The sequence below is a fragment of the Rhinoderma darwinii genome, unplaced genomic scaffold (assembly GCF_050947455.1).
Source record: "Rhinoderma darwinii isolate aRhiDar2 unplaced genomic scaffold, aRhiDar2.hap1 Scaffold_522, whole genome shotgun sequence".
Lineage (NCBI taxonomy): Eukaryota > Metazoa > Chordata > Amphibia > Anura > Rhinodermatidae > Rhinoderma > Rhinoderma darwinii.
The window spans coordinates 94,752-118,239 of record NW_027464071.1 but is presented as its reverse complement, the minus strand read 5'-3'; the positions used below and the strand labels follow the sequence as shown (position 1 = coordinate 118,239).

General features: G+C 45.7%; 1 protein-coding gene across 1 annotated transcript in view; it reads right to left on the bottom strand.

Moving 5' to 3' along the window:
- LOC142721818 (protein kinase C delta type-like) overlaps positions 1–22,239 on the bottom strand; it is a 151,421-nt gene extending 129,182 nt beyond the window's left edge. Inside the window, exons 1-2 of the mRNA XM_075848847.1 lie at positions 22,144–22,239; positions 13,605–13,740 (exon numbers count right to left, since the gene is read on the bottom strand). The gene's annotated coding sequence lies outside the window, so the exon portion shown is untranslated. The remainder of the gene's footprint in view (positions 1–13,604; positions 13,741–22,143) is intronic.
- Positions 22,240–23,488: the final 1,249 nt, after the last annotated feature.

Here is a 23,488-nt window from a genome sequence, read left to right as displayed (position 1 = left end):
TAAATAGCGAGAACATGTTGCTGGACAAGTATAAGGACAAGAGGGACGTCCTTATGTTGACCACAATGCACGGTAGCGGCAGAACCCCTGTCCCTGTCCAAGGTACCACCACAATGACCCCCAAGCCAGACTGCATCCTCGGCTACAATAAGTACATGGGAGGGGGTGATCTTTCTGATCAAGTACTGAAGCCGTACAGTGCCATGCGGAAAACACAGGGACATTCCTTAATTTTCAAGAGGTGCTGATCAAGGCCCTTGTATTTGGGGACCAGGAAGGGGAGAGCCCCAGTACTTCTAGAAGCGATGGTCCACGTATTGTACCAGGGCAACACTTTCCTGGAGGAATCCCCTCCACTGGTAAAAAGGGAAGGAGACAAAAAAGGTGCAAAGTGTGTTACAAAAGGGGGAGAAGACGAGACACAACTTATCATTGTGAAACCTGCCCCGACATATCTGGCCTGTGCATAAAGGAGTGCTTCAAAGTTTATCACACATCCATGGATTTTTAAATGACACATTTTTTTTTAAATGCTCACTATACCCCTAGATAAATTCCTTGAGGGGTGTAGTTTCCCAAATGGAGTAACTTTTGGGGGGTTTCAACTGTTTTGGCCACTCAGGGGCTTTGCAAATGTGACATGGCCTCTGCAAACCATTCCAGCTAAATTTGAACTCCAAATGGCGCTCTTTCCTTTCTGAGCCCTGCCGTGTGTTCAAACAGCCGTTTATGACCACACGTGGGGTATTGTTTTACTCGGGAGGAACTGCTCTACAAATGTTGGGGTGCTTTTTCTCCTTTAGTCATGTGGGAATGAAAACAAATTAGCTAAACCTACATTTTCTTTGCAAACATATAGATTTTCATTTTCACCACCTAATTCCAATAATTTATGCAAAAAACCTGTGGCGTCAAAATGCTCACTATACCCCTAGATCATTTCCTTATGGGGTGTAGTTTCCAAAATGGGGTCACTTGTGGGGGTTTCCACTGCTTTTTCTCCTCAGGGGCTTTGCAAATCCGACGTGGCCTTCGCAAACCATTCCTGCTAAATTTGAGCTCCAAAAGCCAAATGGCGCTCTTTCCCTTCTAAGCCCTGCCGTGTGTCCAAACAGCCGTTTATGACCACATGTGGGGTATTGTTTTAGGCCCCATGCACACGAGCATATTTTTTTCCTCCCGTAATTACTGGCGTAAATACGGGTCCTTTGTCCACTGCAGCCTGTGATTGGCCTGTGATTGGCTGCAGCGGTCACATGGGATGAAACGTCATCCCGGGAGGCCGGAATGGAGGAAGAAGCAGGGAGTTCTGGGTAAGTTAACTTTTAATACTATTAACCCAAGCGGTAGTCACTGTCCCGGGTGCTGAAAGAGTTACTGCCGATCAGTTAATTTTTTCAACACCCTGGACAGTGACTATCCCCTGATGTCGCCTAGCAACGCTCCCGTAATTACGGGTGCACACACGTAGCCACCCGTAATTACGGGAGCCCCATAGTCTTCTATGGGCCTGCCGGTGTCGTAATTACGGCCTGAAATAGGACATGTTCCATATTTTTAAACGGCATGGACACCTTCCCGTAAACAAACGGGAAGGTACCCATGGCCAATAGAAGTCTATGGGCCCGTAATTACCGCCTGTAATTACGGGCGTTTTTACGTTCGTGTGCATGGGGCCTTACTCAAGAGAAACTGCTCTACAAATGTTGGGGTGCTTTTTCTCCTTTAGTCCTTGTGATAATGAAAACAAATGAGCTAAACCTACATTTTCTTTGCAAACATGTAGATTTTAATTTTCACGGCCTAATTCCAATAATTTCTGCAAAAAAACCTGTGGGTTCAAAATGCTCACTATACCCCTAGATAATACATAGATAAAAAGAAATATATATATATTTAAGAAAAAAAAAATTGTGTGTTTTCCCTCCCTGATAGCCTGCCAGGAGAGGGAGAAGTTAGGGGTGGGAGGGGTGGCGTCGGTGCCGCGAGTGGCGTGGGGGAGAGGTGCCGCGAGAGGGGTGGTCAGTCCCGCGAGGGGGGGTGACGGGGGAGCGGTGCCGCGAGAGGGGGGGGATGGGGGTTCCATGGGAATGGAAAAGCCTGAGCGGAAGGGGGGCGCCAAAGAGCAGCCCCATCAAAACAGCTGATCCCTGTATGCTGGGTGGCTGTAGTAGCGATCATCTGTTTTGATACAGCTGCTCTGCGGCGCCCCCTCCTTCAGCCTGGCCTTGTAGGTTTGGCCCCCCTGTAAATAGTGCCATACAGCCCCCCCTGTAGACAGTGCTATGCAGCCCCCTCCTTTAGACAGTGCCATATAGCCCCCGGGGTAAGACGCCTCATGCAGATGCTCTCCTCTTCCTCCCCAGCAGCACAGTGCTCCGGGGTAAGACGCCTCATGCAGCTGCTCTCCTCTTCCTCTCCAGCCGCACAGTGCTCCGGGGTAAGACGCCTCATGCAGCTGCTCTCCTCTTCCTCCCCAGCCGCACAGTGCTCCGGGGTAAGACGCCTCATGCAGCTGCTCTCCTCTTCCTCCCCGGCCGCACAGTGCTCCGGGGTAAGACGCCTCATGCAGCTGCTCTCCTCTTCCTCCCCAGCAGCACAGTGCTCCGGGGTAAGACGCCTCATGCAGCTGCTCTCCTCTTCCTCCCCAGCCGCACAGTGCTCCGTGGTAAGACGCCTCATGCAGCTGCTCTCCTCTTCCTCCCCAGCCGCACAGTGCTCCGGGGTAAGACACCTCATGCAGCTGCTCTCTTCCTCCCCAGCCGCACAGTGATCCGGGGTAAGACGCCTCATGAAGCTGCTCTCCTCTTCCTCCCCAGCCACACAGTGCTCCAGGGTAAGACTCCTCATGCAGCTGCTCTCCTCTTCCTACCCAGCAGCACAGTGCTCCGGGGTAAGACACCTCATGCAGCTGCTCTCCTCTTCCTCCCCAGCAGCACAGTGCTCCAGGGTAAGACGCCTCATGCAGCTGCTCTCCTCTTCCTCCCCGGCCGCACAGTGCTCCGGGGTAAGACTCCTCATGCAGCTGCTCTCCTCTTCCTCCCCAGCCGCACAGTGCTCCGGGGTAAGACGCCTTATGCAGCTGCTCTCCTCTTCCTCCCCAGCCGCACAGTTCTCCGGGGTAAGACGCCTCGTGCAGCTGCTCTCCACTTCCTCCCCAGCCGCACAGTGCTCCGGGGTAAGACGCCTCATGCAGCTGCTCGGGGGCCGCTCTGACATTGCTTCATGCTCTAATCAGCTGCTAGAGACGGAGATAAGAGCTTCTTTTACTGAGCAGAAGCTGTGATTGGTAGAAGGGCCTGTCAGCTGACAAGTGCTCCACCAATCAGCAAAAGGGAAGCTCTGACCTCACACTGACCATTGCAGGACATGGAGGGGGAGGGCTCTCTGGCTGCATCAGCGTATGTGGAGGGGGAGTCAACCTGATAACATCCACTGCTTCCTGTCAATGAATGAAAAACACCAGCAGCAGGAGGATGTAGGACCCTGCCCTATCTGCATCCTGGAGACACTGGGACAATCTGCTGCACATCTGTGGGCTGGTGAATGTCTGATGCAGGGTCATGTGTTGTGGGGGAAGGTAGGGGGACATTGTTTCAGATGCTCTGCACTTTATTGGGGGGGGGAGGGATGAGAGGATACTGTGTGCTGGGGACTATATAGGCTTTGTGTGACATGGGAGTTGTATGTGGGGGTGGTATTAGGCCTGTACACTGTAAGAGGGGGATTATAGGCCCATGTTTGTGGGGGTAAGGGTATGATCATACATTGTATGTTATTTTACAAGAGCACCCCCCCCCCCCCACTCGATCGATGGCCTATGCCATTACTTTATGATTGATGGGGATCCAGCCTCTGGGTCCCCGACCAGAGAATGAAGGGGCCGCAGTGCTGATATAACCCTGTGTCCCCTTTACTGTGTTTCCCTGCGCACCAGCACCCCAGCTGCCCGGCGGTGCAAGGAGCTGCAGCACGACCCCATTCACAGCATCACCCCAGCTGCCCGGCGGTGCAAGGAGCTGCAGCACGACCCCGTTCACAGCATCACCCCAGCTGCCCAGCGGTGCAAGAAGCTGCAGCACGACCCCATTCACAGCAGCACCCCAGCTGCCCGGCGGTGCAAGGAGCTGCAACATGACCCCATTCACAGCAGCATCCCAGCAGCCCGGCGGTGCAAGGAGCTGCAGCACGACCCCGTTCACAGCATCCCCCCAGCTGCCCGGCGGTGCAAGGAGCTGCAGCACGACCCCATTCACAGCAGCACCCCAGCTGCCCGGCAGTGCAAGGAGCTGCAGCACGACCCCGTTCACAGCATCACCCCAGCTGCCCGGCGGTGCAAGGAGCTGCAACATGACCCCATTCACAGCAGCACCCCAGCTGCCCGGCGGTGCAAGGAGCTACAGCACAACCCCATATCTGTATGGCGTTATCTACAGAGGGTGCTGGATGGCGATATCTACAGAGGGGGCTGTATGGCGTTATCTACAGGGGGGGGCTGGATGGCGTTATGTACAGAGGGTGCTGTATGGCGTTATCTACAGAGGGGGCTGTATGGCGCTATCTACAGAGGGGGCTGTATGGCGCTATCTGCAGGGGAGGCTGTATGGCGCTATCTACAGAAGGGGGTGTATGGCGTTATCTACAAAGGGGGCTGTATGGCAATATCTACAGAGGGGGATGTATGGCACTATCTACAGAGGGGGCTGTATGGCGCTATCTACAGAGGGGGCTGTATGGCGCTATCTACAGAGGGGGCTGTATGGCGTTATCTACAGAGGGGGCTGTATGGCGCTATCTACAGGGGGGACTGTATGGCGGTATCTGCAGGGGGGCTGTATGGCGCTATCTACAGGGGGGGCTGTATGGCGTTATCTACAGAGGGGGCTGTATCGCGCTATCTACAGGGGGGTGTACGGCGCTATCTACAGAGGGGGCTGTATTGCACTATCTACAGGGGGGGTGTATGGCGCTATCTACAGAGGGGGCTGTATTGCACTATCTACAGGGGGGGCTGTGTGGCGTTATCTACAGAGGGGGCTGTATGGCGTTCTCTACAGATGGGACTATATGGCGCTAACGCCATACAGCCCCCCCCCCTGTAGGGAAAACCATACAGCACCCCCCTGTAGGGAACGCCACACAGCCCCCCCCTGTAGGGAACACCATACAGCCACCCCTGTAGGGAACGCCATAAGCCACCCCCTGTAGGGAACGCCATACAGCCCCCTCCCTGTAGGGAATGCCATACAGACCCCCCCTGTAGATAGCGCCATACAGCCCCCTCTGTAGATAACGCCATACAGCCCCCCCTGTAGGGAACGCCATACAGCCCCCCCTGTAGGGAACGCCATACAGCCCCCCCTGTAGGGAACGCCATACAGCCCCCCCCTGTTGGGAACGCCATACAGCGTCCCCAACCCCCCAAAAAAAGTGACCTACAGTGTGTCCTACAAAAGATATGTATCCGCTATCCACAGGATAGGGGATACATGTGTGATCGCTGGCAGCGATAGGGAGAACGGGGGACTGGAAGTCCCCTGAAGTTCTCCATGACTAACCTCTGACTGCGCAGCTCAATAAAAATGAAAGGAGCGCTGGTCACGCATGCGCACAAGCGCGAACGGCGCTCCATTCATTTCTACGGAGCTGCCGACACAGACCCCGGAAGTCCGAGGTTTGTAAAGGAGAACTTCAGGGGACTTTCAGTCCCCCGTTCTCCCTATCGCTGCCAGCGATCACACATGTATCCCCTGTCCTGTGGATATCCTGTGGCTAGGAGATACATGTCTTTTGTTTAATGGCAGAGCGGGGAGATACCTCCCTGCTCTGCCGTAGTGTTTAGTGGCGCCGCGCTGTAGCAGCCATAGCGGCTGATAGTGGAGCCTCCGGCCATGGTGGCGGCCCGTGCCGGCGGGCGACACGGGCCCCCTCATGCCGCGGGCCCCGCAGCAGCCGCTACGGCTGCTATAGTGGTAGCTACGCCACTGGCCCTGAGGTTCTGCCTCCGATATTTGTCCACTGTATAAACTCCCAGTAATAAGTTATCACCCCACTGAACCCCCGGAATGACCAGACACAAGTTTCACTACAGATCTTGAGGGGAGTGGTGTGTGTGGTGCATGGGATGTGTAGTAAGAAATAATAAATGAATAGTGTGTGTGCAAGTGTAATACTATGAGTGAAATATAGGGGGCAGTAATGAGTAAAGTGCCTCAATAGAAATAAAATGGATAATGGGGTGCAAGTGTGTGAAACATGGAGGGATAGTGTGTACGTCATGAGGCACAACGTGTATAGCCAGGTAGAAGCCTATTTGTGACGCCTTGATAGTTCATAGAGCGGGCTACCCTGCTTGCTATGCCAAACAACAACACACCATGCTCTCCCAGCATCAAAGACCCGGCTGTGTCCAAGAGAAGCGAATATATGTAGTAATGAAAAATACCTGGGGTATTAGTAATCATTAGTATGACCTTTTTCGGTGTTTTTGTATATGTCTGTTTTGTCTGTGCATCAGGAACATTCAGTTCCAGTTAGGGACTCGCAAGTCTGGGGATCCTTGTCGTGGATTGCGAGCTTGCGTCCTTTTGGCCAGAATGATCACTAATACCCCAGGTATTTTTCATTATTACGTATATTCGCTTCTCTTGGACACAGCCGGGTCTTTGATGCTGGGAGAGCATGGTGGGTTGTTGTTTGGCATAGCATGCAGGGTAGCCCGCTCTATGAACTATCAAGGCGTCACAAATAGGCTTCTACCTGGCTATACACGTTGTGCCTCATGACGTACACACTATCCCTCCATGTTTCACTCACTTGCACCCCATTATCCACTTATTTCTATTGAGGCACTTCTCATTACTGCCCCCTATACTTCACTTATAGTATTACACTTGCACACACACTATTCATTTATTATTTCTTACTACACATCCCATGCACCACACACCACTCCCCTCAAGACTAGTGGGAGTGGCTATTTTTATTTAAAGCACCTGCTCACTCTCCTTCATCAGCTTTTTCTGACCTGGCTGTGTCCATTTGTAAGTATGGCCTTTTTCTGTGTTTACAAGTTTCACTACAGGCTGGAATAACGGCTGGAACTTCTGCTTTCCTCTTTTATACAAAATAATTGTTCTGGGTTTTACTGTTTTTTTTCTCATTTTCACCCATGTAAATGGGATTTGGCAAAGGCAAAGGGGTAACTGGTTTGGCAGGAGTGTTTTTTGTTGTTTTGGCTGACAACCATACACCTGACCCTACAGACGTGGCTGACAACCATGCACCTGGACCCTACAGACGTGGCTGACAACCATGCACCTGGACCCTCCAGACGTGGCTGACAACCAAGCACCAGGACCCTACAGACCAGGCTGACAACCCTGCACCTGGACCCTACAGACGTGGCTGACAATCATGCACCTGAACCCTACAGACGTGGCTGACAACCATGCACCTGGACCCTACAGACGTGATATCACTCATGCACCTGGACCCTACAGATATGGCTGACAACCATGCACCTGGACCCTACAGACGTGACTGACAACCATGCACCTGGACTCTACAGACGTGGCTGACAACCATGCACCTGGACCCTACAGACGTGGCTGACAACCATGCACCTGGACCCTACAGACGTGGCTGACAACCATGCACCTGGACTCTACAGACGTGGCTGACAACCATGCACCTGGACCCTCCAGAAGTGGCTGACAACCATGCACCTGGACCCTACAGACGTGGCTGAAACCATGCACCTGGACTCTACAGATGTGGCTGACAACCATGCACCTGGACCCTACAGACGTGGCTGTCAACCATGCACCTGGACCCTACAGACATGGCTGACAACCATGCACCTGGACCCTACAGACGTGGCTGACAACCCTGCACCTGGACCCTACAGACGTGGCTGACAATCATGCACCTGAACCCTACAGACGTGGCTGACAACCATGCACCTGGACCCTACAGACGTGATATCACTCATGCACCTGAACCCTACAGATGTGGCTGACAACCATGCACCTGGACCCTACAGACGTGGCTGTCAACCATGCACCTGGACCCTACAGACATGGCTGACAACCATGCACATGTACCCTACAGACGTGGCTGACAACCATGCACCTGGACCCTACAGACCCGGCTGACAATCATGCACCTGGACCCTACAGACGTGGCTGACAACCATGCACCTGGACCCTACAGATGTGGCTGACAATCATGCACCTGAACCCTACAGACGTGGCTGACAACCATGCACCTGGACCCTACAGACGCGGCTGACAACCATGCACCTGGACCCTACAGACGTGATATCACTCATGCACCTGGACTCTACAGACGCGGCTGACAACCATGCACCTGGACCCTACAGACGCGGCTGACAACCATACACCTGGACCCTACAAATGTGGCTGACAACCATGCACCTGGACCTTACAGACGTGGCTGACAACCATGCACCTGGACCCTACAGACGCAGCTGACAACCATGCACCTGGACCCTACAGACGCGGCTGACAACCATGCACCTGGACCCTACAGACGCGGCTGACAACCATGCACCTGGACCCTACAAATGTGGCTGACAACCATGCACCTTGACCTTACAGACGTGGCTGACAACCATGCACCTGGACCCTACAGACGCAGCTGACAACCATGCACCTGGACCCTACAGACGCGGCTGACAACCATGCACCTGGACCCTACAGACGCGGCTGACAACCATGCACCTGGACCCTACAGACGCGGCTGACAACCATGCACCTGGACTCTACAGACGTGGCTGACAACCATGCACCTGGACCCTACAGACGTGATATCACTCATGCACCTGGACCCTACAAACGTGGCTGACAACCATGCACCTGGACCTTACAGAGGTGGCTGACAACCATGCACCTGGACCCTACAGATGTGGCTGACAACCATTTACCTGGACCCTACAGACGTGGCTGACAACCATGCACATGGGCCCTACAGACGTGGCTGACAAACATGCACCTGGACCCTACAGACGTGGCTGACAAACATGCACCTGGACCCTACAGACGTGGCTGACAACCATGCAGCTGGACCCTACAGACGTGATATCACTCATGCAGCCTTATTCATTTACTATTATAATAGGCAGCAGAAGAGATTAAAGGGTTTGTCTCACCTATTTAGCATTATGGATATCATATGCCTTGATGCCACTCTATGACCCAAAAGAGAGACACGCTCTGGCAGGCTGAGCCGCCCATGTATAATTCATTCAAGAACATTCATTTTCATTTTCAGGTTCATCTCTCGGCCAGAGTGGAGAGCGGTTACAAAGAACATCTCTCTCTTTTTGGTGGACCTGTCTTGTATTACGCAGACACCATATTGCTATGAATGGACACTGTGTAATGCCTAATTTCTCCTGCGGTGGTGCTGCAAGGAAATTGAACACTTACTGCCAGGTTTCCCTACTGATCACAGCTGATCGCTGGGGGTCCCTTCAGGGGGACACTTTGTAATCAGCTTAATGTCAAGGGACCCTTTCTAAAATGTAGTGATTGTCTGGAGAACCCCCGAAAAAAGTAAAGAATCCCTTGAAGCCAAGCCATATACATCAGATAACCGAAAAGTTCTGAATTTATATTTTTAGGTTTCCATTACCTGGAAAAACTGTGCGACAACCAATATGCTGCTATTTCAGTTAACATTGGGGTTCTCACTGTCCGGTTTTCCCAGTCTCCAGAGCAGCAAATTTGCCCTTTTAGGCCAAAATGGCCACCATTCGGCTGCCAAACCAGAAACAGACTGAATGAGCAGCCGAACAACCTCACAGCACGAGGACCGTTTACTGACTTTACTGCTGTTTTTTCTTTTCTAATTTGCACAAAGTCTTTGTAATGCAGTAACACAAAATAACTTTTTGTATTTTTTGCAGGACAAACTTGAGAAGTCCAAAGCCATACAGTGGAATGAAGCGGCCCGGGTGACAACCAGCTCTACCGGATCATAACTGCCAGGGCCACCATCAGGAATGTCTGGGCCCCATACAGCCAAGATGTCTGCCCCCCCTCCATTACCGGGGGTGTGATACAGAAAGTGTGGCGCTCACGTTTGTACGTTATACACATTAACTGGTTTTGGTGCTGATGTCAATTACAGTGAAGGAAACCACGGAGCCGGCAGTGACCGGTTAATGCTCCGGATTTCGATCTACACTGTATTCCAAATTATTACGCAAATGTTATTTTTCACTGATTTTCCTAAATAGTCGATGCAAATGACAGTCAGTATAATCTTCAAGCATCAGCCGTTGGAGTATAATGCTAATTTTATTGAACAAATATCCTAATGATAACTGAATTTTTTGTTTCACATTATTATGCACAACAGAGATCAAAACATTTTAAAAGTTGTAAAGAGACTAAAATGGTCATTTGTTGAATTTGCAGCATCAGGAGGTCATATTTATAGAAATCAAAAGCTCTTTCAATAAAAAAAACTTAACAGGCCAAGTTACATGGTAACATAGGACCCCTTCTCTGATATCACCTTCACAATTCTTGCATCCATTGAATTTGTGAGTATTTGGACAGTTTCTGCTTGAATATCTTTGCAGGATGTCAGAATCGCCTCCCAGAGCTTCTGTTTTAATGTGAACTGCCTCCCACCCTCATAGATATTTTGCTTGAGGATGCTCCAAAGGTTCTCAATAGGGTTGAGGTCAGGGGAACATGGGGGCGACACAATAAGTTTCTCTCCTTTTATGCCCATAGCAGCCAATGACACAGAGGTATTCTTTGCAGCATGAGATGGTGCATGTTCATGCATGAAGATAATTTTGCTACGGAAGGCACGGTTCTTCTTTTTGTACCACAGAAGAAAGTGGTCAGTCATAAACTCTACGTACTTTGCAGAGGTCATTTTCACACCGTCAGGGACCCTAAACGGGCCTACCAGCTCTCTCCCCATGATTCCAGCCCAAAACATGACTCCGCCACCTCCTTGCTGACGTTGCAGCCTTGTTCGGACATGGTGGCCATTCACCAACCATCCACTACTCCATCCATCTGGACCATCCAGGGTTGCAGGGCACTCGTCAGTAAACAACACGGTTTGAAAATTAGTCTTCATGTATTTCTGAGCCCACTGCAACGGTTTCTGCTTGTGAGCATTGTTTAGGGGTGGCCGAATAATAGCTTTATGCACACTTGCAAACCTCTGGAGGATCCTACACCTTGAGGTTCGCGGGACTCCAGAGGCACCAGCGGCTTCAAATACCTGTTTGCTGCTTTGCAATGGCATTTTAGCAGCTGCTCTCCTAATCCTATTCATTTGTCTGGCAGAAACCTTCCTCATTATGCCTTTATCTGAACAAACCCGTCTGTGCTCTGAATCAGCCACAAATCTTTTTACAGTACGATGATCAAGCTTAAGTTTTCTTGAAATATCCAATGTTTTCATTCCTTGTCCACGGTATTGCACTATTTCACGCTTTTCGGCAGCAGAGAGATCCTTTTTCTTTCCCATATTGCTTGAAACCTGTGGCCTGCTTAATAATGTGGAACATCCTTCTTAAGTAGTTTTCCTTTGATTGGGCACACCTGGCAAACTAATTATCACAGGTGTCTGAGATTGATTACAATGATCCAAAGAGCCCTAAGGCCTCATTCACACGGCAGGGTTTCCCGGCCGGGTGCCGGCCGTTCATAAATCGGCCGGCACCCGGCTGCATTAGGAATAATAGACCCCTAATGGGGCTATTCACACGGCCGATTTTTTGACGGCCGGCAAAACCGCCCGTCAAAAAATAGAACATGCTCTATTTTCGCCCGGGTACCCGGCCGCCCGGCTCCCATAGAAGTCTATGGGGCCGGGTAATACCCGGCCATCACCGGGATGTGTCCCGAGTGACGGCCGGGTTTTCCGGCTCTTGCGCTCTATCTCCTCCTCCTCACAGCGCAGAGTGCATGTGAGGAGGAGGAGTTGACGCCATTCTGACGAATGGCATCGCTGTACACGGTGTGGCAGGGCCGGGGTGTACAGCAGGTGGAGGGAGCGCTGCGCTGGCTCCCTTCTCCTGCTTGTTAAAAGCGCCCTGGCCCGGCGACATCTTTGATGGCGCCGCTAGCAGCTGCAGCAGCTGCTGCTGCTGCTACTACTGTAGCGACGCCACTATAGCTAGCCGCACTTTAGCTCCTTGAAGGAGCGGAATCCCCGTGTGTTCGGGGATTCCGCTCCTGGACAGAGCGCTTGATGTCTCTGTCCATATCTGGGCAGTGACATCAGGGGAAACTCCTGAAGCGGAATCCCCGAACACATGGGGATTCCCCTTCAGGAGTTGCCGATGATGTCACTGTCCGGATCTGCCCGGCCCGGCACGGATGCTTAACTTTATGCAAACCGGCCGGGCAGAATGGCCGATTTTACCGGCCGGCACTCGGACGCGACCCGGTCGTGTGAATCCCGCCTAACACACAAGACCATCCATGAGTTTCATTGAAAAACTAATAATTAAATGTTTATGACACTTAAATCCAATGTGCATAATAATTTGGAACACGGTGTACACACACACACACACACACACACATACACACACATACACACACACACACACACACATTTTTTATGGGGCATATATGTTGAGGCTATTGCCCCTGTTGTTTTAAGACCTTAACTACGCCCCTGGGACTCGTGGCAGACGGCTTAGTGGCACTTTCTCTGAGGTTGTTGGCTGTTCCTAAGGTTATCATTTGACTCGCAAGTCATAGGCGCTCCTTCTTGTCGGCTTTCACTTCTTCCCATGGCAGACGGCTTAGCCTTATGAACAGCCAACAACGTCAGAGAAGCTGCTCCTAACCTGATTATCAGGATTGTCCCTTAGCTGCTACGTGAGATCACGCTCACTTTTAGGGCCAGTTCACACGCTGCGTAAATACGGCGGACTTTCCACAACTGATTTCTTTGCAAAAAATCCGCAACAAATACAGCAGCAGCAAAGTGGATGAGGTAAAACAAATCTCATCCACACGCTGTGTAAATACTGAGTAGAAAAATACGCTCAAATTCACCTGCGATGCGGAATTTCATTTCGCAGCATGTCAATTGTCTTTACGTAAACACTGATTATATGTTGCGGGATTTCCCCATTGAATTCAAAGGGGATGTAAATCACGCATCAAATAGCAGTTCCGTTTTTTTGTGGCGCATTCGCAGCGATCCCAAACGTATCTAGGAGTCTGTGTTTTATCCTCCAGCGATCAGTGGCGGATTAAGTAAACCATGGGCCCTGGGCTGTTCCTCAAGCTTGGGCCCCCTTCTCCACCACCGCCCTGCCACACCATGTCTATATTAAACACCACCTTTCTGTGTGAGCATTGACAAATGAGTGTTACGATTCCCCTTGTCAAAGGGCTGTGTCCCTACACACTGACAGTCTCCAACCATCGCTGACATTATCACACTGTGTGGGACACTTCCTCCTGACAAGGGGAATGGTAACACGCATTTGTCTATTAGTCCTGGGTACACAAAGACTTTATGTGGAATACAAGGATTTCCGATAACAGGCATGTCAGGAGAGGGGACAGATAAATGCAATGACTCACAGGAGATGTCTTCACTGATGGGTCGTTCTCTTTTCTTCTCCATCTGACACAGACCGTTATGGCGACTTCTCCTGATGATTGCAGAGTTTCCTGATGAGAAATCTTTTCCCCTCGATTCTGTAGCCATTTTCAGCATCTATAGCAACATAAAAATTCAGAAATAAACACCATAAATTGTCTTATACCCCAGACCCCTAAGCAAATTAAGACCCAGGCCCATACATTAACTCAAACCAATAAATTCAGTCCCCAAGAGGTAACTAAACTTTTAAAAAACATTTGGCGTGTCATAGTGAGAGTGATATGTCAGAAGTTTTGATTGATGGGGGTCCCAGCATTGAGACCACCACCGATCACTAAAACAAAGCAGCAGGAGTGCCCGGGTGAGCGCTGTTCCACTTCATTTCTGATTGTCTTTCCTCGGCGCGGTGTACGGACTCATAGACTTTCTGTTGTGCCCGTACACCGCATGCTCGGCTATCAGAGGAAAGACGATCAGAAACAAAGTGGCACATCACTCACCTGAGCGCTTTGTTTCAGCGATTGGTGGGGTCTCAGTGCCCGGACCCCCACCGATTAGAACATTTGACATGTCACTATGACATGTAATTTTTTTTAAAAAGTTTCATTAGTTACCCTTTAAGCAGTCAGACACCCCTCCCCAGTGCATCTGACTGACTGCTGAGTGCCCTATGGGAGGGTCTAAGCGTCTGACACTTAGGGCAGATTTACACGAGCATGTGCGTTTTGCGCACGCAAAAAATACGCCGTTTTGCGCGCGCAAAAGACACTTAACAGCTCCGTGTGTCATCACCATATGATGCGCGGCTGCGTGCCTTTCGCGCAGCCGCCATCATTATGACACTCTGTTTGTATGTTTGTAGCACCTGGTGCTTTTCTGTTTGCAATCACAGTTTTACTGCTGTTGAGCAAATCACGCACGTCCCACGGAGGTGCCTCCGTGTGGCATGCGTGATTTTCACACACCCATTGACTTCAATGGGTGCGTGATGCGCAAAAAACGCAGAAATATAGGACATGTCAGTTTTACGCAGCGGACTCAAGCTGCGCAAAAATCACTGACAGTCTGCACTGCCCCATAGACTAGCATAGGTCCGTGCGACGCGCGTGAAAAGCACGCGCGTTGCACGGACGTATTACACGTTCGTGTAAATCCGCCCTTATGGCTCTTGGGGGGGGAAGGAGTTATTCCCCTATAGAACCCTGAACAGTCAATCAAACGCTCTGCCCCCCCCCCCCTGCAGTATAAAAACTACTGAGGGCTCCATGGGGGAGATTATACTGCAGGGGGGGGGGGGGGGGTTCTGAGCATCTGACTTACTGCAGAGGGCTCTATGGGTGGGAAATTATTTCACACACAAAAAATGTGAGATTAAACACCCTATATACAATTCACACTAACACCACACACTATATATTCAAACCACACACACTACACGCACACACTATATAGACTTACATTATAGACACTATAAACACAGCACACACTATATAGACTTACATTATAGACACTATATACCCAGCACACACTACATAGACTTACATTATAGACACTATATACACAGCACACACTACATAGACTTACATTATAGACACTATATACACAGCACACACTACATAGACTTACATTATAGACACTATATACACAGCACACACTACATAGACTTACATTATAGACACTATATACACAGCACACACTACATAGACTTACATTATAGACACTATATACACATCACACACTATATACACAGCACACACTACATAGACTTACATTATAGACACTATATACACAGCACACACTACATAGACTTACATTATAGACACTATATACACAGCACACACTATATAGACTTACATTATGACACACACACACACACTACATAGACTTACATTATAGACACTATATACACAGCACACACTATATAGACTTACATTATAGACACTATATACACAGCACACACTACATAGACTTACATTATAGACACTATATACACAGCACACACTATATAGACTTACATTATAGACACTATATACACAGCACACACTACATAGACTTACATTATAGACACTATATACACAGCACACACTATATAGACTTACATTATAGACACTATATACACAGCACACACTACATAGACTTACATTATATACACTATATACACAGAACACACTACATAGACTTACATTATAGACACTATATACACAGCACACACTATATAGACTTACATTATAGACACTATATACACAGCACACACTACATAGACTTACATTATAGACACTATATACACAGCACACACTATATAGACTTACATTATAGACACTATATACACAGCACACACTACATAGACTTACATTATAGACACTATATACACAGCACACACTATATACACAGCACACAGTATATAGACTTACATTATGACAAACACACACATAAACACACACACTACATAGACTTACATTATAGACACTATATACACAGCACACACTACATAGACTTACATTATACACTATATACACAGCACACACTACATAGACTTACATTATAGACACTATATACACAGCACACACTACATAGACTTACATTATAGACACTATATACACAGCACACACTATATAGACTTACATTATAGACACTATATACACAGCACACACTACGTAGACTTACATTATAGACACTATATACACAGCACACACTATATAAACAGCACACACTATATAGACTTACATTATAGACACTATATACACAGCACACACTATATAGACACTATATACACAGTACACACTATATAGACACTATATACACAGCACACACTATAGACTTACATTATAGACACTATATACACAGCACACACTATATAGACTTACATTCTAGACACTATATACACAGCACACACTATATAGACTTACATTATAGACACTATATACACAGCACACACTATATAGACTTACATTATAGACACTATATACACAGCACACACTATATAGACTTACATTATAGACACTATATACACAGCACACACTACATAGACTTACATTATAGACACTATATACACAGCACACACTATATAGACTTACATTATAGACACAGCACACACTACATAGACTTACATTATAGACACTATATACACAGCACACACTACATAGACTTACATTATAGACACTATATACACAGCACACACTATATAGACTTACATTATAGACACTATATACACAGCACACACTATATAGACTTACATTATAGACACTATATACACAGCACACACTACATAGACTTACATTATAGACACTATATACACAGCACACACTATATACACAGCACACACTATATAGACTTACATTATAGACACTATATACACAGCACACACTATATACACAGCACACACTACATAGACTTACATTATAGACACTATATACACAGCACACACTATATAGAATTACATTATAGACACTATATACACAGGACACACTACATAGACTTACATTATAGACACTATATACACAGCACACACTACATAGACTTACATTATAGACACTATATACACAGCACACACTATATACACAGCACACACTATATAGACTTACATTATAGACACTATATACACAGCACACACTACATAGACTTACATCATAGACAATATATACACAGCACACACTATATAGACTTACATTATAGACACTATATACACAGCACACACTATATAGACTTACATTATAGACACTATATACACAGCACACACTACATAGACTTACATTATAGACACTATATACACAGCACACACTACATAGACTTACATTATAGACACTATATACACAGCACACACTACATAGACTTACATTATAGACACTATATACACAGCACACACTATATATACTTACATTATAGACACTATATACACAGCACACACTATATACACAGCACACACTACATAGACTTACATTATAGACACTATATACACAGCACACACGATATACACAGCACACACTATATAGACTTACATTATAGACACTATATACACAGCACACACTACATAGACTTACATTATAGACACTATATACACAGCACACACTATATACACAGCACACACTATATACACTATATACACAGCACACACTATATACACAGCACACACTACATAGACTTACATTATAGACACTATATACACAGCACACACTACATAGACTTACATTATAGACACTATATACACAGCACACACTATATACACAGCACACACTACATAGACTTACATTATAGACACTATATACACAGCACACACTATATACACAGCACACACTACATAGACTTACATTATAGACACTATATACACAGCACACACTATATAGACTTACATTATAGACACTATATACACAGCACACACTATATACACAGCACACACTATATAGACTTACATTATAGACACTATATACACAGCACACACTATATACACAGCACACACTATATAGACTTACATTATAGATACTATATACACAGCACACACTATATAGACATACATTATAGACACTATAGACACAGCACACACTATATGGACTTACATTATAGACACTATATACAAAGCACACACTATATAGACTTACATTATAGACACTATATACACAGCACACACTATATAGACTTACATTATAGGCACTATATACACAGCACACACTATATACACAGAACACACTATATAGACTTACATTATAGACACTATATGCACAGCACACACTACATAGACTTACATTATAGACACTATATACACAGCACACACTATATACACAGCACACACTACATAGACTTACATTATAGACACTATATACACAGCACACACTATATAGAATTACATTATAGACACTATATACACAGGACACACTACATAGACTTACATTATAGACGCTATATACACAGCACACACTACATAGACTTACATTATAGACACTATATACACAGCACACACTATATACACAGCACACACTATATAGACTTACATTATAGACACTATATACACAGCACACACTACATAGACTTACATCATAGACACTATATACACAGCACACACTATATATACTTACATTATAGACACTATATACACAGCAAACACTATATAGACTTACATTATAGACACTATATACACAGCACACACTACATAGACTTACATTATAGACACTATATACACAGCACACACTACATAGACTTACATTATAGACACTATATACACAGCACACACTATATATACTTACATTATAGACACTATATACACAGCACACACTACATAGACTTACATTATAGACACTATATACACAGCACACACGATATACACAGCACACACTATATAGACTTACATTATAGACACTATATACACAGCACACACTACATAGACTTACATTATAGACACTATATACACAGCACACACTATATACACTCTATACACAGCACACACTATATACACAGCACACACTACATAGACTTACATTATATACACTATATACACAGCACACACTATATAGAATTACATTATAGACACTATATACACAGGACACACTACATAGACTTACATTATAGACACTATATACACAGCACACACTACATAGACTTACATTATAGACACTATATACACAGCACACACTATATACACAGCACACACTATATAGACTTACATTATAGACACTATATACACAGCACACACTACATAGACTTACATCATAGACACTATATACACAGCACACACTATATAGACTTACATTATAGACACTATATACACAGCACACACTATATAGACTTACATTATAGACACTATATACACAGCACACACTACATAGACTTACATTATAGACACTATATACACAGCACACACTACATAGACTTACATTATAGACACTATATACACAGCACACACTACATAGACTTACATTATAGACACTATATACACAGCACACACTATATATACTTACATTATAGACACTATATACACAGCACACACTATATACACAGCACACACTACATAGACTTACATTATAGACACTATATACACACAGCACACACGATATACACAGCACACACTATATAGACTTACATTATAGACACTATATACACAGCACACACTACATAGACTTACATTATAGACACTATATACACAGCACACACTATATACACAGCACACACTATATACACTATATACACAGCACACACTATATACACAGCACACACTACATAGACTTACATTATAGACACTATATACACAGCACACACTACATAGACTTACATTATAGACACTATATACACAGCACACACTATATACACAGCACACACTACATAGACTTACATTATAGACACTATATACACAGCACACACTATATACACAGCACACACTACATAGACTTACATTATAGACACTATATACACAGCACACACTATATAGACTTACATTATAGACACTATATACACAGCACACACTATATACACAGCACACACTATATAGACTTACATTATAGACACTATATACACAGCACACACTATATACACAGCACACACTATATAGACTTACATTATAGATACTATATACACAGCACACACTATATAGACATACATTATAGACACTATAGACACAGCACACACTATATGGACTTACATTATAGACACTATATACACAGCACACACTATATAGACTTACATTATAGACACTATATACACAGCACACACTATATAGACTTACATTATAGGCACTATATACACAGCACACACTATATACACAGAACACACTATATAGACTTACATTATAGACACTATATACACAGCACACACTACATAGACTTACATTATAGACACTATATACACAGCACACACTATATAGAATTACATTATAGACACTATATACACAGGACACACTACATAGACTTACATTATAGACGCTATATACACAGCACACACTACATAGACTTACATTATAGACACTATATACACAGCACACACTATATACACAGCACACACTATATAGACTTACATTATAGACACTATATACACAGCACACACTACATAGACTTACATCATAGACACTATATACACAGCACACACTATATATACTTACATTATAGACACTATATACACAGCAAACACTATATAGACTTACATTATAGACACTATATACACAGCACACACTACATAGACTTACATTATAGACACTATATACACAGCACACACGATATACACAGCACACACTATATAGACTTACATTATAGACACTATATACACAGCACACACTACATAGACTTACATTATAGACACTATATACACAGCACACACTATATACACTATATACACAGCACACACTATATACACAGCACACACTACATAGACTTACATTATAGACACTATATACACAGCACACACTACATAGACTTACATTATAGACACTATATACACAGCACACACTATATACCCAGCACACACTACATAGACTTACATTATAGACACTATATACACAGCACACACTACATAGACTTACATTATAGACACTATATACACAGCACACACTACATAGACTTACATTATAGACACTATATACACAGCACACACTATATACGCAGCACACACTATATAGACTTACATTATAGACACTATATACACAGCACACACTACATAGACTTACATTATAGACACTATATACACAGCACACACTACATAGACTTACATTATAGACACTATATACACAGCACACACTATATAGACTTACATTATAGACACTATATACACAGCACACACTACATAGACTTACATTATAGACACTATATACACAGCACACACTACATAGACTTACATTATAGACACTATATACACAGCACACACTATATAGACTTACATTATAGACACTATATACACAGCACACACTATATAGACTTACATTATAGACACTATATACACAGCACACACTATATAGACTTACATTATAGACACTATATACACAGCACACACTATATAGACTTACATTATAGACACTATATACACAGCACACACTACATAGACTTACATTATAGACACTATATACACAGCCCACACTACATAGACTTACATTATAGACACTATATACACAGCACACACTACATAGACTTACATTATAGACACTATATACACAGCACACACTACATAGACTTACATTATAGACACTATATACACAGCACACACTATATAGACTTACATTATAGACACTATATACACAGCACACACTATATAGACTTACATTATAGACACTATATACACAGCACACACTATATACACAGCACACACTACATAGACTTACATTATAGACACTATATACACAGCACACACTATAGACTTACATTATAGACACTATATACACAGCACACACTATATACACAGCACACACTATATACACAGCACACACTACATAGACTTACATTATAGACACTATATACACAGCACACACTATATAGACTTACATTATAGACACTATATACACAGCACACACTACATAGACATACATTAACACACTCACACACACTTACTTACCACAGTCTCTTCCTCTGCGGTGCTTGTCTCTGGCAGCCTCCAGGACCTTAATCATGTGACTGTGATGTCACCACAGGTCCTACACCCTCTAGTTTCAGTTTTGCCGTTATCAGGCAGCTGCTGGAGGTTTAGACAGGAGGGACAATGTACAGCAGCACAGAGGAGCAGACTGTCAGGGAGACTCCAGCACCTGCCCATCACAATCTCTGACAGTCTGCTCTCTACAGCTGATGTGCTGTGCCCCTGTTCCCTGGCCGCAATTGACTCCCCCTGCACATTCCCCCCGCCTCTTCATCAGCACGTGGGACCGATGATCTCTAGAATGCGGCCGGCAGCAGCAGCCCTGGAGAGTTTTGTTTCACTTGTGTGCATGGGCCCCCTGCAAGTCTTGGGCCCCGGCCGACCGCCTGAAACGCCCATTTGGGGATCCGCCACTGCCAGCGATTATCCTCTTCAGCCAATCACAGGCTGTAGCGGCGATCACATAGATGAAACGTCATCCCAGGAGGCTGGCCTGCATGACGACGTCCTTCTTGGAGAACACTTCATCCCATGTGACCACCGCTCTGCCAGTCCAGGCTACAGCGGTCTCCAGGGATGAGATGTAATCCCAGGAGGCCGGCCTGCTCGGTGCTGCAGTCTTTCGCTAGGTCCTCCGGGGACACTCCACTAGGACCTCCGGGGACAGGTCTCTCCCCCACTGGGCCCTCCAGGGATAGACCTCGACTCAACTGGGTCCTCCATCAAATGAAAAGACCCCGCCCCCAATTAGTCTGCCAGAGACAGGCCCCGCCCCCACTGGCCATGCTCAGAATGTATACGATATATAATAATGTCACCTGACAGTGATGCTCCCAGCCGTCCATGGTCTCCCGCCACTCACTGATCTCCCTCTGTACAGCGCTCAGATTGGCCTGCAGGAGGCTCCACATGAAGGACACGTTACACCCGTTCACCCAGTTATGGTTAATGGAGATGGTGTCGTCCTGGAAGATCAGGGTCAGAAATCACACCCTATACAGTAACAGTGAGCAAGGAGAGATGGTAAGTGTCTATTAAAAGATAGTTGCCCATTTGGCCTAGAATGATAAAGAGCTTAATAAAATCTGTAAAAAGGTAATAAAATCAGCAAAAATGCAAAATGAAAGGCAGGTGGCCAATGATAGTAAATCAAATCTGCAAAAAATCTTCAAGTATGTAAATGAAAAAAAGCCAAGGTCTGAACATGTAGGACCCCTAAATAGTGGTAATGGGGAGTTGGTCACAGGGGATCAAGAGAAGGCAGTGTTACTAAACGGGTTCTTTAGCTCTGCATATACTCTGGCTGGAATTCCACTCCTAGAGG